The 14,078-nt window shown below is 47.3% G+C and overlaps 2 pseudogenes; both read left to right on the top strand.

Annotated features, from left to right (window-relative positions):
• The first annotated feature begins 1,170 nt into the window (after nucleotides 1-1,170).
• Nucleotides 1,171-2,601, top strand: LOC136500721 (eukaryotic translation initiation factor 5-like; annotated as a pseudogene).
• Nucleotides 2,602-3,366: 765 nt separating this feature from the next.
• LOC136466646 (uncharacterized) lies at nucleotides 3,367-6,941 on the top strand (annotated as a pseudogene).
• The last annotated feature ends 7,137 nt before the right edge of the window (nucleotides 6,942-14,078 follow it).

A 14,078-nucleotide genomic window follows, 5' to 3' on the forward strand; every position in this document is an offset into this window, starting at 1 on the left:
GGGGGTCTGTTTGGATAGGTATTAATTGGGATCCTGAAAGTTAAGTTCATGTAATATGCTATGTTGTGTTCGATTTCAGTTTAAGCCAGATTAATGAATTTTTCAACTGTGGGTGTAAGATTTGTTGTGTATACGTGTTCTAGCTCTGTTTGGATATGTGACAATATTTGGGATCCTAAAATATTTATGCACTTGGATTTGCATGCAGCTGATTATGTTGTGGTTTATGTTGGTAGGCATATGTGCATTATAGCTTTGTTTCGATAGGTATTTGGTTGTTTATTATTGTTTGGGTTTAGCTTGTCTTATTTTATATTTGGCAATGATGATGTATCTTTTGCCAGACAATTGTAGTGTTGAGGATGATGATCACCTATGTACTTGTTCTTTCATATGCTGGTGTGGTTTTCTGTACTCACCATCTCCTTCTGCACATGGGATGCAATGACTTGGATTCTTGGTTAGGAACTATTTCCCAGCTGTTTTTAGTTCATTGTTTCCTTTGCTAGTGAGCTATCAAACTAAAACTGCATTCATCCAGGAGATACAATTTTCTTAATTGACACAATAATATGATGAATGATGGGATCTCCATGTATACTTTTGAACCAAATCATATTCTCTTTGTTTGTAAGTTACTTGGGTAGGTGCATGAAAGTTTTGTTCTGGGTGATCGTGTAATAATCTTGTTTAGTTGCCCATCAGAGTATACGTGGTTGAATTGCTCTCAGTTCATAATACTAGCTATTCTGTCATACAATGTAATATGCTGTCCTTCCTACAATGGAACTTTCAGCTTGGATGTTCCCATACACATTGGTGCTGTATGATCTCTTTCTGACATTCAATCCTCTGTTTATGCTGTACCAGGTAGCAGCAACTGTTCTGCTGCAGTCTGACAAAGTGGCGGGCTTAGGAGTTGCTGCTTCTTTTATGTCTGAACAATCTTTGCTCTATTTGGGATTGCTGGGAGAGTACTCTCGCGCCACGAGGAAAAGGCACAAGGTTCCGTTCCACTGCATGCATCAAGAGCCCATCTGGTTTCCTTGTTCTGAGGTGTCGTTTGCTGGTGCTCAGAGTCGGCTTGGTTTTCTCGAAGGATCAGCAGCTACTCTTGATTCTGGACTTTGTCACATCTGATAGCACCGTTTTCATAGATCTTTTTCCAAGATGGCGCTGCAAAACATTGGTGCTTCAAACAGGGATGATGCCTTCTACAGGTACAAGATGCCCAGAATGATCACCAAGATAGAAGGTCGTGGTAATGGTATCAAGACAAATATTGTGAACATGGTTGACATAGCAAAAGCACTTGCCAGGCCAACTTCCTACACTACCAAGTACTTTGGCTGTGAGCTTGGTGCACAGTCCAAATTTGATGAGAAGACGGGGATTTCCTTGGTTAATGGGGCTCATGATACTGCAAAGCTGGCTGGTCTCCTTGAGGTATTCATCAAGAAGTATGTCCAGTGTTATGGATGTGGGAATCCTGAGACTGAGATTCTCATCTCAAAGACACAGATGATATCACTGAAATGTGCAGCCTGTGGGTTTGTCTCAGATGTTGACATGAGGGACAAGCTCACAACCTTCATCCTGAAAAACCCACCAGAACAGAAGAAGGGAGGAAAAGACAAGAAGGCCATGAGGAGAGCTGAGAAGGAACGCCTGAAGGAAGGTGAGGCTGCTGATGAGGAGCAGAAGAAACTGAAGAAGGATGCGAAGAAGAAGGATGGTGCATCTTCCAAGGAGTCCACTGCCAAGGGTTTGTCGAAGAAGGCTACTGCAGCTGGCTCTGATGAGGACCACTCAACCTCTCCAACTCGCAGCCGTGATGGTGACCATGCAGCTGCAGATGAGGAAGAGGATGATGATGATGTCCAGTGGCAGACTGGCACTTCTATCGAGGCTGCGAAGCAGCGCATGCAGGAGCAGCTGAGTGCAGCAACTGCTGAAATGGTGATGCTGAAATGGTGATGCTGTCCACTGAGGAGACTGAGAAGAAGAAGAAACAGGCAACCCACAAAGATGGCACTGCTAATGGTTCAGCAAAAGAAATACCTGTTGAGAAACCTGCTGTCACTAAGCCTAGTCCCTATGAAAAACTGGTTGGAGACATCAAGGCTAGCCTGGGAAGTGGTCCTACCCCTACCCAGCTCAAGGCTGTGCTGGCCTCCTCAACCCTTCCTCCCCAGGATGTGATGAATGCTCTCCTCGAGGCTCTCTTCGATGGTGTGGGCAAGGGATTCGCGAAGGAGGTTGTGAAGAACAAGAAGTACCTTGCAGCTGCTGTGCCAGATGAGGGTGCCCAGACCCTGCTGGTTCAGGCCATTGAGGCTTTTGGTGGCAAGTGCAACCCTGAGGCACTGAAGGAGGTCCCAGTTGTCCTGAAAGCCCTGTACGATGGAGATATCCTGGAGGAAGAAACCATCATGGACTGGTACAATGCTGCTGTTGCAGCTGGAAAGGACTCCCAGGCCGTCAAGAACGCCAAGCCCTTCGTTGAGTGGCTCCAGAGCGCCGAGTCTGAGGAAGAGGACGACGAGTGAAGATACAACGCCGCTTTACTGCTGCTCATGCTGCACTTAATATTATATTTCAATTAAGGGCGGGCCTGGTGCAAGCGGTAGAGTCTTACCGCATGTGACCGGAAGGTCCCAGGTTCGAGTCGTGATCTCCTTGCATTGCACAAGCGAGGGTAAGGCTTGTCATTGACACCCTTCCCCAGACCCCGCACAAAGCAGGAGCTCTTTGCACGATGTGTAAAACTGTTAATTGTCGTGTGGTGCAGCATACCCTATGTGGTTGGCTGCGTGTGGTGTCGTCAGTTTGGTGTCTGTTGGATGTCACGGTTTATTATGGTCCTATGGATTGCAATTATATTAGTATTCGCTTGGGTTGTGCTTTTATAACCTTTTGAGATTTTGCATTTGCGAACATAAGGTTGACAAGTACCCTTGTGTGTTCGTTTTGTGATGAGTGATTGTCAATGTGATCCACGAAGTGGGTTGAGTGGTGACTAACCTACCATGGCGAAAGCTATGTGTGCAACATATCTTTTGGCTTGTGTTGTGCAGGTGTGGAGCTCGGATGCGGTAGTCGACGGCGAGGTGAAGGTCAAGGAGGACGTGCCGTGCCGACAGACCGGGAGCGGTGAAGGACGGACGTGAGGCTTGGACCGAGGGACCCAGAGGTCGGGTGACTAGCCGCGGTGGCTGACACTTGGGACATCGACAAGTGCAAGAAGACATGGAGTGACGGTGTTGACCGGGTCAAGACGGCGAACGCGTGAGTCGAGCGAGGCTCAGGAGGACTTGGCGGGCCGGCCGGTCGAGGACGGCGGTGACACGCGCCGGATGGCGGGGGATGCGTATGGAGTATGCTACTCGCGGACGGTTTGATGGTTTGGACCTCAAAACCATCGGATGGATGGTTTACGGGTTTGGGCCTCAAAACCCGGGCGGAGGTTCCGAGGAGGGACGGACGGCACGTGGCGGCATCGGAGAGTTCGCGTCGAGGCGAAGCTACCGGTGAGAAGGCGCGGTGGCCGTCGGATCAAGATTACACTGGGTTGGACAACAACGCCCTTTGGCTTAGCGGTTCAACTCATTTGTATCCAGGGGCAAAACTGAGAATGTGTAATAGCCCTATTAAATAGGATGAGGGAGCCCCCATCTCCCTCACCTCCTCCAGTTTTCATTTTCTCCTTTAGGGTTTCTTCCTCTAGTTTGCTTCCATGTATGAGAGAGGTCCACAACTCAAATTGTGACTTGGTTTTGAAGGAATCGGTGGCCGTAACCACCGTATGCCCTCCGGGATTCATGATTTAGTTGTGTTTTTGATGTGATTTTGGTGTTCTTCACGAGCTCCTTTTGTCCCTTCTTGTTTCCCCTCTCATTTCTTTGTTTTGGGATGATTTTGGTTCGTTCTTGTTGCCTTGGATCGATCAATGACATGAGTAGAAGCTTTCCACCGAAGGAAATCCACTAGTTCCTCACGAGATCGTAGATCCGAGCAATTTAAGTTCTTGACCTATTTTTTGGGGGGGATTCTTCAATTCCTTCGATTCACGGAGTTAGAGTTTGTTTCGGGCCATGATCCTTTAGAGGTTGCCTTTCTACTCGCTTGTGAACCCTTGTGCAAAGTTTCAAGTCATTTGGAGTTGATTTGATCAAGTTATGGCTTGATTTGATTTTTTCCCGAGAAACTGCTCGTTCATACCGGACGCGTCCGATATGATCTAGGACGTGTCCGATATTTCTCACTTTGGAGTTTTGAGCTGAAATTTGGTGGAGACCTTCCCTTGGTGTCTAAAGAGCTATGGTCAAAATTTCATGATTTTTGGACACCATTTGACGGGGTTTTGGATTTTTTTTCTTTTGGTCAGCTTGCTGCTGAAAATACCGGACGTGTCCGAGATCATACCGGACGTGTCCGAAAATACCGGACGTGTCCGATATAATACCGGACGTGTCCGATATTTGTAGGAGCAGTGCTGTTTTCTTTTGGGTGTTTGCTCATTTGGGCTTTGATCTATGTTCCGTTTACTCTGTGATGACCCGCTGTGTTCTGAGGGAGCATCCACCCTTCTCTAGGGTCGTGGTCATCAAGTCTTTCATGTATGCTTTTTGGGGATTGATGTTGGGACAGTGGTCGAAGATTTCGAAAGAAATTTGAGGCTCCCATTCACCCCCCCCCCTCTGGTCGCCGTTTCCGGTCCTTCAATTGGTATCGGAGCCGGTTAAGGATCATTCCACCTTAATCGGTCCGTGATCCACGAAGGCGACATAGAGCGTGGTTCCGGCAAACCACCGCACTTTGATGGGTCCAACTATCCTTATTGGAAGATCCACATGTCTACGCATCTCCAGGAGATTGATTGGCTCGTCTAGGAAATTTGCGAGGATGCTACTTACGTTGTGCTCCCTGTTGCGGCCCGTACCACCTAGGATCACAAGGATCGGCACAATGCAAATAGCAAAGCTCGCAGTGTGCTTTTCTCGAGTCTTTCGCTTTCTGAGTTCGAGCGTGTCTCCGATTGTACTACAGCTCGAGAGATCTGGGTGAGGCTTCAGAGCTATCACGAGGGGACCGCATAGGTCAAGACCAGACTCTACGAGACGTACAAGCGCGAGTACAAGAATTTCTCTCAGTTTGATGGCGAGTCCATCGATGCCATGTTTTCCCGCTTTCAGACTATCGTCAACAAAATGAAAGCGAACAAGGCCAACCTACCTTATAGTGATCATGAGAGGGCGCTCAAGCTTCTCTATGCCCTTGATCGAAAGGTATGGGATGTGAAGGTGTCGGTGATCATCGAGTCGGCCAACTACGACACCCTCACCGTCGACGAGCTTTTTAGCAAGCTCAAGTCCACAGAGATCGACTACCAAACCCAAGCCAAGCTCAAGAATCCTTCTGCACCAACCATGGCTTTGGTCTCAGGTAGTGGTTCAAGTTCATTGACTAACCCTTCACAAGCTTCTTTCTCTTTGTCGTGCTTGATATCAGTCATAGAGGAGCAGCTGGAGTCTCTTGGGGATGATGAGTTGGCACTCGTCATCAGTCGGTTCTCTCAGTTTCACAACAACCGTTTGAACCACCGACGCAGTGGTGGCCCGAAGGAGGGATGCTATGGATGTAGAGATCTAGACCACTTTGTCATGCACTGCCCTAAGAAGAAGCCCTTCACCAACAAGTATGACTCCGGCAAGAGCAAGGATAAGCACGACTACACCTCCAGCAAGCACAAGGCCAAGGGCGGCTTCGACAAGGAGGCGATCAAGAAGGCGTACCGCAGGAAGGCCAAAGCTCAAGAACGTGCCTTCCTCGCCTCCCTCAGCGACCTCGACGACGACTCTGATGATGATCACTCTTCTTCTCCCTCAACCGACGATGAGTCCGAGAAGAAGCGCGAGGACAAGCTCAACGGTCTCTGCTTTGTTGCCGGTGCAAACCGTGGTGGGTTTTGCACTATGGCGGTTGACGGTGGAGCAAAGCTCAAAAAGGACGTCGACGTCGACGACAACGAAAATGAGGTACCACCCACACTTGACTCACTTATGCTTGAGCTTGATACTATGAATGATACATTGATGAGTCAAGATAAGTTGCTTAAGCGTGCTGCCTGCGAGAGAAAAGAGTTTAAGGACCAGCTAGAGGTTGCTTTGAAGGAGTTGGAGCTTGCTAAGAGTGGTGTAGTGGTGTCAGAGGAGGAGGAGTGCGATGAGTGCGCTATACACATGTCTAACCTCTCTGACTTGCAATCCAAGTATGCTGTTTTGCTTGATGAATGTGATGAGCTGAAGTCTCGTTCTAGGTTGCTCGGTGCATGCAAGTCCTGCTCAGGCTTGCAATCTGAGTTGGCAGAGAAGGTTGCCAAACTTGCTGAGTTTGAGAAGGCCAACTCAGATAGCACCACCACTACATGTGTTCGATGTGAAGCTTTGGTGTTGGAGCTTGAGTCCTGCAGGCACGACAAGATGGGAACCGAGGAAGAAAACACACAACTTTGGTCCATCTTGAGCTGGCTGTCGTGCAGTGAGCCTCAGTTGGGCATGATGGTGAGCCAGTTCAGATGGGGAACTGACTCATCGGGAGTAGGCTTTGCTATAGGTGGGAAGGGTGAGCATGTCTATGGCAAGGTTGGTGAACATAGTGGTTTGAACCCAAGTGAGAAACCCACCAACACTCCCAAATTGATCAAGATCCCTCCACCAGAGTCTACCAAGCCTATGATCAAAGATGGTGTGTTTGAAGAACCACCAAAAGCACCACCATCCAAGCAAGTTTGGGTTCCCAAACCGAACCACTTTCGGAACTCACTCGATACTCTACCCAACATCTCTAGTGCACCCCTTCCTAAAGCCAAAAAGCCTTAGAGAGTGAACCACATCCACAAGAGAGTAAGTCAACCACCATCCAAGAGAGAGGTTAGGTACCACTGTGACTATTGCCATAGAGATGGTCATTTGGCTGAGTTTTGTTTTAGGAGGAAGAGAGATGAGCGGCGCGAGTACGAGTTGAACAACCGGAACATGTACCGTCCTCCCCATGGCGTACATGTACCGCCTGTTCAGAGGCATAGTGTTAGGCCTAGAGGTGCAATGCCTCAAGGTGCTAGGCCTTAGGTGGTGAGAACATGTGGTGGTCGTGCCCGACGTGGCCCAAGTCATGATCTATATGACTCTGGACCTCGCGATGGTGGCTTTCAGTCCCACACTCCTAGCGGACCACGTTTTCCCTTACGTGGTGATTGCTTCTCTCCAATGGGACATGGCATGTATGGTGTTTTTCCTAACACTTTTCTAGGGCAAATGACTCAACACTGGTATTCTTCTCATTTCACTAACCCCAGTGTTGTGCTATTTGCTCACCCCCTATCTTTCTATTGATGTAGAGCGGAGGCCTGGAGAACATGTGGCTTGTTGATTTCGGCTGTTCACGCCACATGACCGGAAGTTCCAAATGGTTCTCTAGCCTCGACCCCATGCAATACAAGGAGTACATCACATTTAGGGATAATAGCAAAGGTAAGGTGCTATCTCATGGGACCATTTAGGTCAATGAGTCTTTTATCTTGAAGGACGTTGCTTTGGTTTCAAGCCTGCATTTCAATTTGCTCTTCGTTTCGCAATTCCTTCAAGATGGGTTTGAGGTGCGCTTTAAGACTGGACTTTCTCATGTGCTCGATTCTCAGGGACATCTAGTTTGTCAGATCGTTCCTTTTGGCCGAGCTTTTAGAGCTGATTTCTCTCAGTCTTTCGGTTCTTCTCGCTGTTTGGTTGCCGGATCTTCTTCTGATTTGTGGAAGTGGCATAGGAGACTTGGTCACTTGAGCTTCGATCTCCTAGTGAGGTTGAGTTCTCTTGACATGATCTAAGGATTGCCTAAACTTAAGTTTGAGAAGGATCTGGTATGCCATCCCTGTCGCCATGGAAAGATGGTGGCTGCTTCCCATTCTCCAGTGACTCAGGTCATGACCACGAGACCCGGTGAGCTACTCCATATGGACACTGTTGGTCCAGCTCGGGTTTGGTCAGAGGGAGGGAAGTGGTACGTTCTTGTGATCGTGGATGATTTTTCTCGTTATTCTTGGGTGTTTTTCATGAAGGGCAAGGACGAAGCGTTTTCTCATGCTTGTGACTTGATCTTGAGGTTGCAAACTGAGTTACCAAAGAATGCCATACGAGCTATCCGCAGTGATAATGGCACTGAGTTCAAAAACTCTTAGTTTGACACCTTCTGTGCTTCCTTGGGTCTTGAACATCAGTTTTCTTCGCCCTATGTCCCTCAGCAGAATGGTGTTGTTGAGCGCAAAAATCGAACTTTGGTTGAAATGGCCAGGACGATGCTCGATGAGCATAGGACTCCTAGGCGTTACTGGGCCGAAGCCATCAACACCGCCTGCCATGTTTCAAACCGCATTTTTCTTCGTGCTTTCTTAAAGAAGACATCCTACGAGTTGTGGTTTGGGCGTCCACCCAAGGTGAGTCATTTTTGAGTCTTCGATTGCAGGTGCTTCATTCTTAAGCAAGGTAATCTTGACAAGTTTGAATCTAGATCTTTGGACGGTATATTCCTCGGTTACGCTTCTCATTCACATGCGTACCGTGCGCTTAATCTTGAGACTAACCGTGTTGTGGAGACTTGTGAAGTCACCTTCGATGAAACCATGCCCTCTTCTATTTCTGTCTTTGAACGTGCAGGTGATGAAGAGATGGGTGACAGCATTTTCGTTGAGGATGACGATGACATCGATTGGGATGATCCCAAGCCATCTCAACTAGCTGCCCTGATCGAGCCAGCTTCGACCACTTCGGCTCATGGCCCCGAGCCCTCTACCTCTACTTCATGGGGTCCGTGCGAGCCACTTCCTCAATCGACTGAGGAGGCCCCAGCTGTGGATGAGGGGGAGGCGACTTCATCTTTGGGTGCACCTCGACATATCTAGTGACGCCATCCTCCTCAGACCATGATCGGCGACATCGATGAAAGGGTAACGCGTTCCAAGTCTTATCATATTTCCCATTTCGCTCATTCTGCTTTCATAGCTTCTTTTGAGCCTCGAGATATTGGACACGCACTATCTAATGCCGATTGGGTTAATGCTATGCACGAGGAGTTAGAGAACTTTGAGCGGAACCAAGTGTGGGTTTTAGTTCCACCTCCACCAGAGTGCCACCCCATAGGTACAAAGTGGGTTTACAAGAACAAGCAGAGTGAGGATGGGGTGGTGGTGAGAAACAAGGCAAGATTAGTGGCTCAGGGTTTTTGCCAAAAAGAGGGAATAGACTATGAAGAAACCTTTGCTCCTGTTGCCCGTCTAGAAGCCATTAGGATTCTTTTAGCATTTACAGCTTCGAAAGGGTTCAAGCTGTATCAGATGGATGTAAAGAGTGCCTTCTTGAATGGGTACATAGAGGAAGAGGTTTATGTGAGGCAACCCCCTGGCTTTGAAAATCCAAAGTATCCTAACCATGTTTTTAAACTCCACAAAGCCTTGTATGGTTTGAAACAAGCCCCGAGAGCCTGGTATGAGCGTTTAAAAGCTTTCTTGCTTGATAAGGGTTTTAGGATGGGTTCCGTAGATAAGACTTTGTTCCTCCTCAAGCAAGGCATAGACATCCTTTTGGTTCAGATATACGTGGATGATATAATCTTTGGTGGCTCTTCTCATGCTCTTGTTGCCAAGTTTTCAGATACTATGAGCAGGGAATTTGAGATGAGCATGATGGGCGAATTGACTTTCTTCCTTGGGCTGCAAATCAAGCAAACTCGTGAGGGGACATTCGTGCACCAAGGCAAGTACACCAAGGACGTACTCAAGAAATTTGATATGGGTGAGGCCAAGCCTCTTTCGACGCCTATGTCAACCACGACGGCCCTGGATGAGGACAAGGAGGGAGGAGGCGTGGACCAGAAGGAATACCAAAGCATGATCGGGTCCCTGCTGTACCTAACGGCGACAAGACCAGACATCCAGTTCGCAGTCTGCTTGTGCACGCGCTTTCAGTCTTTGCCGCGCACGTCTCATCGTCAAGCCATCAAGCGGATCCTCAGGTACCTTCGTTTCACACCCGAGTTTGGTCTTTGGTTTTCAGCCTCCTCCTCTCTTTCTCTTTGTGGGTATTCTGATGCAGATTATGCTGGTTGTCATGTTGAGAGGAAGTCCACTTCAGGGACTTGTCAGTTTCTTGGATCTTCTCTTATGTCTTGGTCTTCTCACAAGCAGTCTAGCGTCGCCCAATCCACCACAGAAGCTGAGTATGTTGCTGCTGTTGCTTGTTGTTCCTAGTTGCTTTGGATGATAGCTACTCTAAGAGACTTTGGGTTAGAGTTTAGGCGAGTGCCTTTGTTTTGTGACAGCACCAGTGCCATAAGTATAGCCAAAAACCCAGTCCTTCACTCAAAGACAAAGCACATAGAAGTTTGCTTTCACTTCTTGCGTGACCACTATGAGAAAGGTGATATCAATCTGCACCACATTGATACCCAAAACTAGCTCGCAGATATCTTCACCAAACCACTTGACCAAGCCTAGTTTGCTCGCTTGCGAGGGGAGCTTGGAGTTTATTTCCCTTTTTAGAGGAGGGGAATTTTGGTTGTTGTATTCTAGTTTCGTTTTTCTTTATAGTTTAGCCTTTGTTTTTGTTTTTATATCATTCTTGCATATCATATCATCATGTATCATATTGCATCCTGAGCTTCATCCTTATAGTAGCTAGATTGACACTATGCTCTTGTTGGGGATGTTATGGATATACAATGATGTGCTTTTGGCTTAGGCTCCTTTTGATCAATTGATACATGTTATGAGCTAAGCTTGTTTTCCAAACTGTGAACTTGAATAAAACTTGTTGAAACATGAAATGTGTTCACCACTACTTGTGGCACTAGCATGTGTAGAATGTGTCGAGATCTTTTTCTTGCTTCATGTATATGCTTAGTTGCTACGGCTCATACTTTGAGTTACACACTTGCTTGAGAAACTTGAATTTGTGCGAAAACTTGAAAATCAAACTAAGTGATTTGAAAAGATCGGGATGGGTCTGTACTATCCTATGTCAGAGTATCGAGACAGCTCCAAATTGCACTCATTGGTGAACTTGAGCTCTGTAATGGATACCGAGATCATTGTCTTAAGCTTATGATTGCCTTTGGCATAGGCTTGACATGGTCGCTAAGTCAGGTTTTGATGGCACAGATAACCTCCCGCACACACTTGTCTGACAAACTTTGGTAATAAGCTGCATAAACTCCGATAAATTTCAATTGGTGTCTAAAATTTGATCAAACCACAAGTTTGTCTCATGACATGATGTGTGAACTTTGTTTGGGGTAGTTCACTTTGCATACATGTGTAACACAAGGTCGATCTCCTGTCTATTTTTGCTATGTGCTCCTTTGGTGGTGAACCCTCTTTTAAAATTGCTCAAACTTGATCAAACTTGCTTAAATGCTATATTTCGTTTCATTTGGTCACCTTGAGCATTTGCTAGCACTTGTATGTGTTGCTATATATACATGACAGCATCCACTAGAGCATTCTTTCAATCTACTTGCTATAATCTTGAAGCTTCTGCATTCGCGCATTTCTGCATTCCTAGCTTGTGTTGAGGGGGAGTTGCAATTCTTGGGCTCTAGCTTGATAAGTGCATATGTCAACAAGGGGAAGAAGTTTCCACACTCACAATGTCACCTAAAGTTGAGCGATATGCATTCATTTGAGAGAGATTGCACTTGTTCAGGGGAAGTTGCATTTGAGGTGTTTTGCTAGATGTGTTGAGCCTTTGCCTCTTCTGGAGGGTCTAGCAGTTTGGCATTTGAGGTGTTTTGCTAGATGTGTTGAGCCTTTGCCTCTTCTGGAGGGTCTAGCAGTTTTTCGGTTTTTCGAGCTTTGCTAGTGGTGTTGAGCCCGTTGCCTCTTCTTGAGGGCTAGCTTTGTTTTACTTGGTTGCGTCGAGCCGTTGCCCATGTCTTTGGGGACCAAGTTTTGCTCATTTTCAAATGACCCGGTTCTTGGCTTTTCTTTGGCTTTTGGTCATTTGGGTGAGTTCTTTCTTTTCTCTTCTTCTTCTTTTTCTTTTGCTCAAGCTGTTCGTGTATTGGTGTTGACAATGCACTCATCAAGGGGGAGATTACAAACACAAGGTTGATAAGTACCCTTGTGTGTTCGTTTTGTGATGAGTGATTGTCAATGTAATCCACGAAGTGGGTTGAGTGGTGACTAACCTACCATGGCGAAAGCTATGTGTGCAACATGTCTTTTGGCTTGTGTTGTGCAGGTGTGGAGCTCGGATGCGGTGGTCGACGGCGAGGTGAAGGTCAAGGAGGACATGCCGTGCCGACAGACCAGAAGCGGTGAATGATGGACGTGAGGCTTGGACCGAGGGACCCAGAGGCCGGGTGACTAGCCGCGGTGGCTGACACTTGGGACATCGACAAGTGCAAGAAGACATAGAGTGACGGTGTTGACCGGGTCAAGACGGTGGACGCGTGAGTCGAGCGAGGCTCAGGAGGACTTGGCGGGCCAGTCGATCGAGGATGGCGGTGACACGCGTCGGATGACGGGGGACGCGTATGGAGTACGCTACTCGCGGACGGTTTGATGGTTTGGACCTCAAAACCATCGGATGGACGGTTTACGGGTTTGGGCCTCAAAACCCGGGCGGAGGTTCTGAGGAGGGACGGACGGCACGTGGCGGCATCGGGGAGTTCACGTCGAGACGAAGCTACCGGTGAGAAGGCGCGGTGGCCGTCGGATCAAGATTACACTGGGTTGGACAACAACGCCCTTGGGCTTAGCGATTCAACTCATTTGTATCCAAGGGCAAAACTGGGAATACGTAATAGCCCTGTTAAATAGGATGAGGGAGCCCCCATCTCCCTCACCTCCTCCAGTTTTCATTTTCTCCTTTAGGGTTTCTTCCTCTAGTTTGCTTCCATGTATGAGAGAGGTCCATAACTCAAATTGTGACTTGGTTTTAAAGGAATCGGTGGCCGTAACCACCGTATGCCCTCCGGGATTCATGATTTAGTTGTGTTCTTGATGTGATTTTGGTTTTCTTCACGAGCTCTTTTTGTCCTTTCTTGTTTCCCCTCTCGTTTCTTCGTTTTGGGATGGTTTTGGTTCGTTCTTGTTGCCTTGGATCGATCAATGACATGAGTAGAAGCTTTCCACTGAAGGAAATCCATTAATTCCTCACGAGATCGCAGATCCGAGCAATTTAAGTTCTTGACCTATTTTTTGGGGGGGGATTCTTCAATTCCTTCGATTCACGGAGTTAGAGTTTGTTTCGGGCCATGATCCTTTAGAGGTTGCCTTTCTACTCGCTTGTGAACCCTTGTGCAAAGTTTCAAATCATTTGGAGTTGATTTGATCAAGTTATGGCTTGATTTGATTTTTTCCCGAGAAACTGCTCGTTCATACCGGACGCGTCCGATATGATCTAGGACGTGTCCGATATTTCTCACTTTGGAGTTTTGAGCTGAAATTTAGTGGAGACCTTCCCTTGATGTCTAAAGAGCTATGGTCAAAATTTCATGATTTTTTGACACCATTTGACGGGGCTTTGGATTTTTCTCTCTTGGTCAGCTTGCTGCTGAAAATACCGAACGTGTCCGAGATCATACCGGACGTGTCCGAAAATACCGGACGTGTCCGATATAATACCGGACATGTCCGATATTTGCAGGAGCAGTGCTGTTTTCTTTTGGGAGTTTGCTCGTTTGTGCTTCGATCTATGTTCCGTTTGCTCTGTGGTGACCCGCTGTGTTCTGAGGGAGCATCCACCCTTCTCTAGGGTCGTGGTCACCAAGTCTTTCGTGTATGCTTTTTGGGGATTGATGTTGGGACAGTGATCGAAGATTTCGAAAGAAATTTGAGGCTCCCATTCACCCCCCTCTGGTCGCCGTTTCCGGTCCTTCAGCATTTTCTTATTGCAATGCATTGTTGTCCCTGAGCATGTAAGGCTACGGTATAGTCATCTGCACAACGGAGGATGCTTGTGATGCAGTCGTTGTCATGCTTGTGATTTTTTTTTTCGTGGCGATATTTTGATTTGATTGAGCCAACT

Source organism: Miscanthus floridulus, chromosome 1 (genome assembly GCF_019320115.1).
Source record: "Miscanthus floridulus cultivar M001 chromosome 1, ASM1932011v1, whole genome shotgun sequence".
Classification (NCBI taxonomy): domain Eukaryota; kingdom Viridiplantae; phylum Streptophyta; class Magnoliopsida; order Poales; family Poaceae; genus Miscanthus; species Miscanthus floridulus.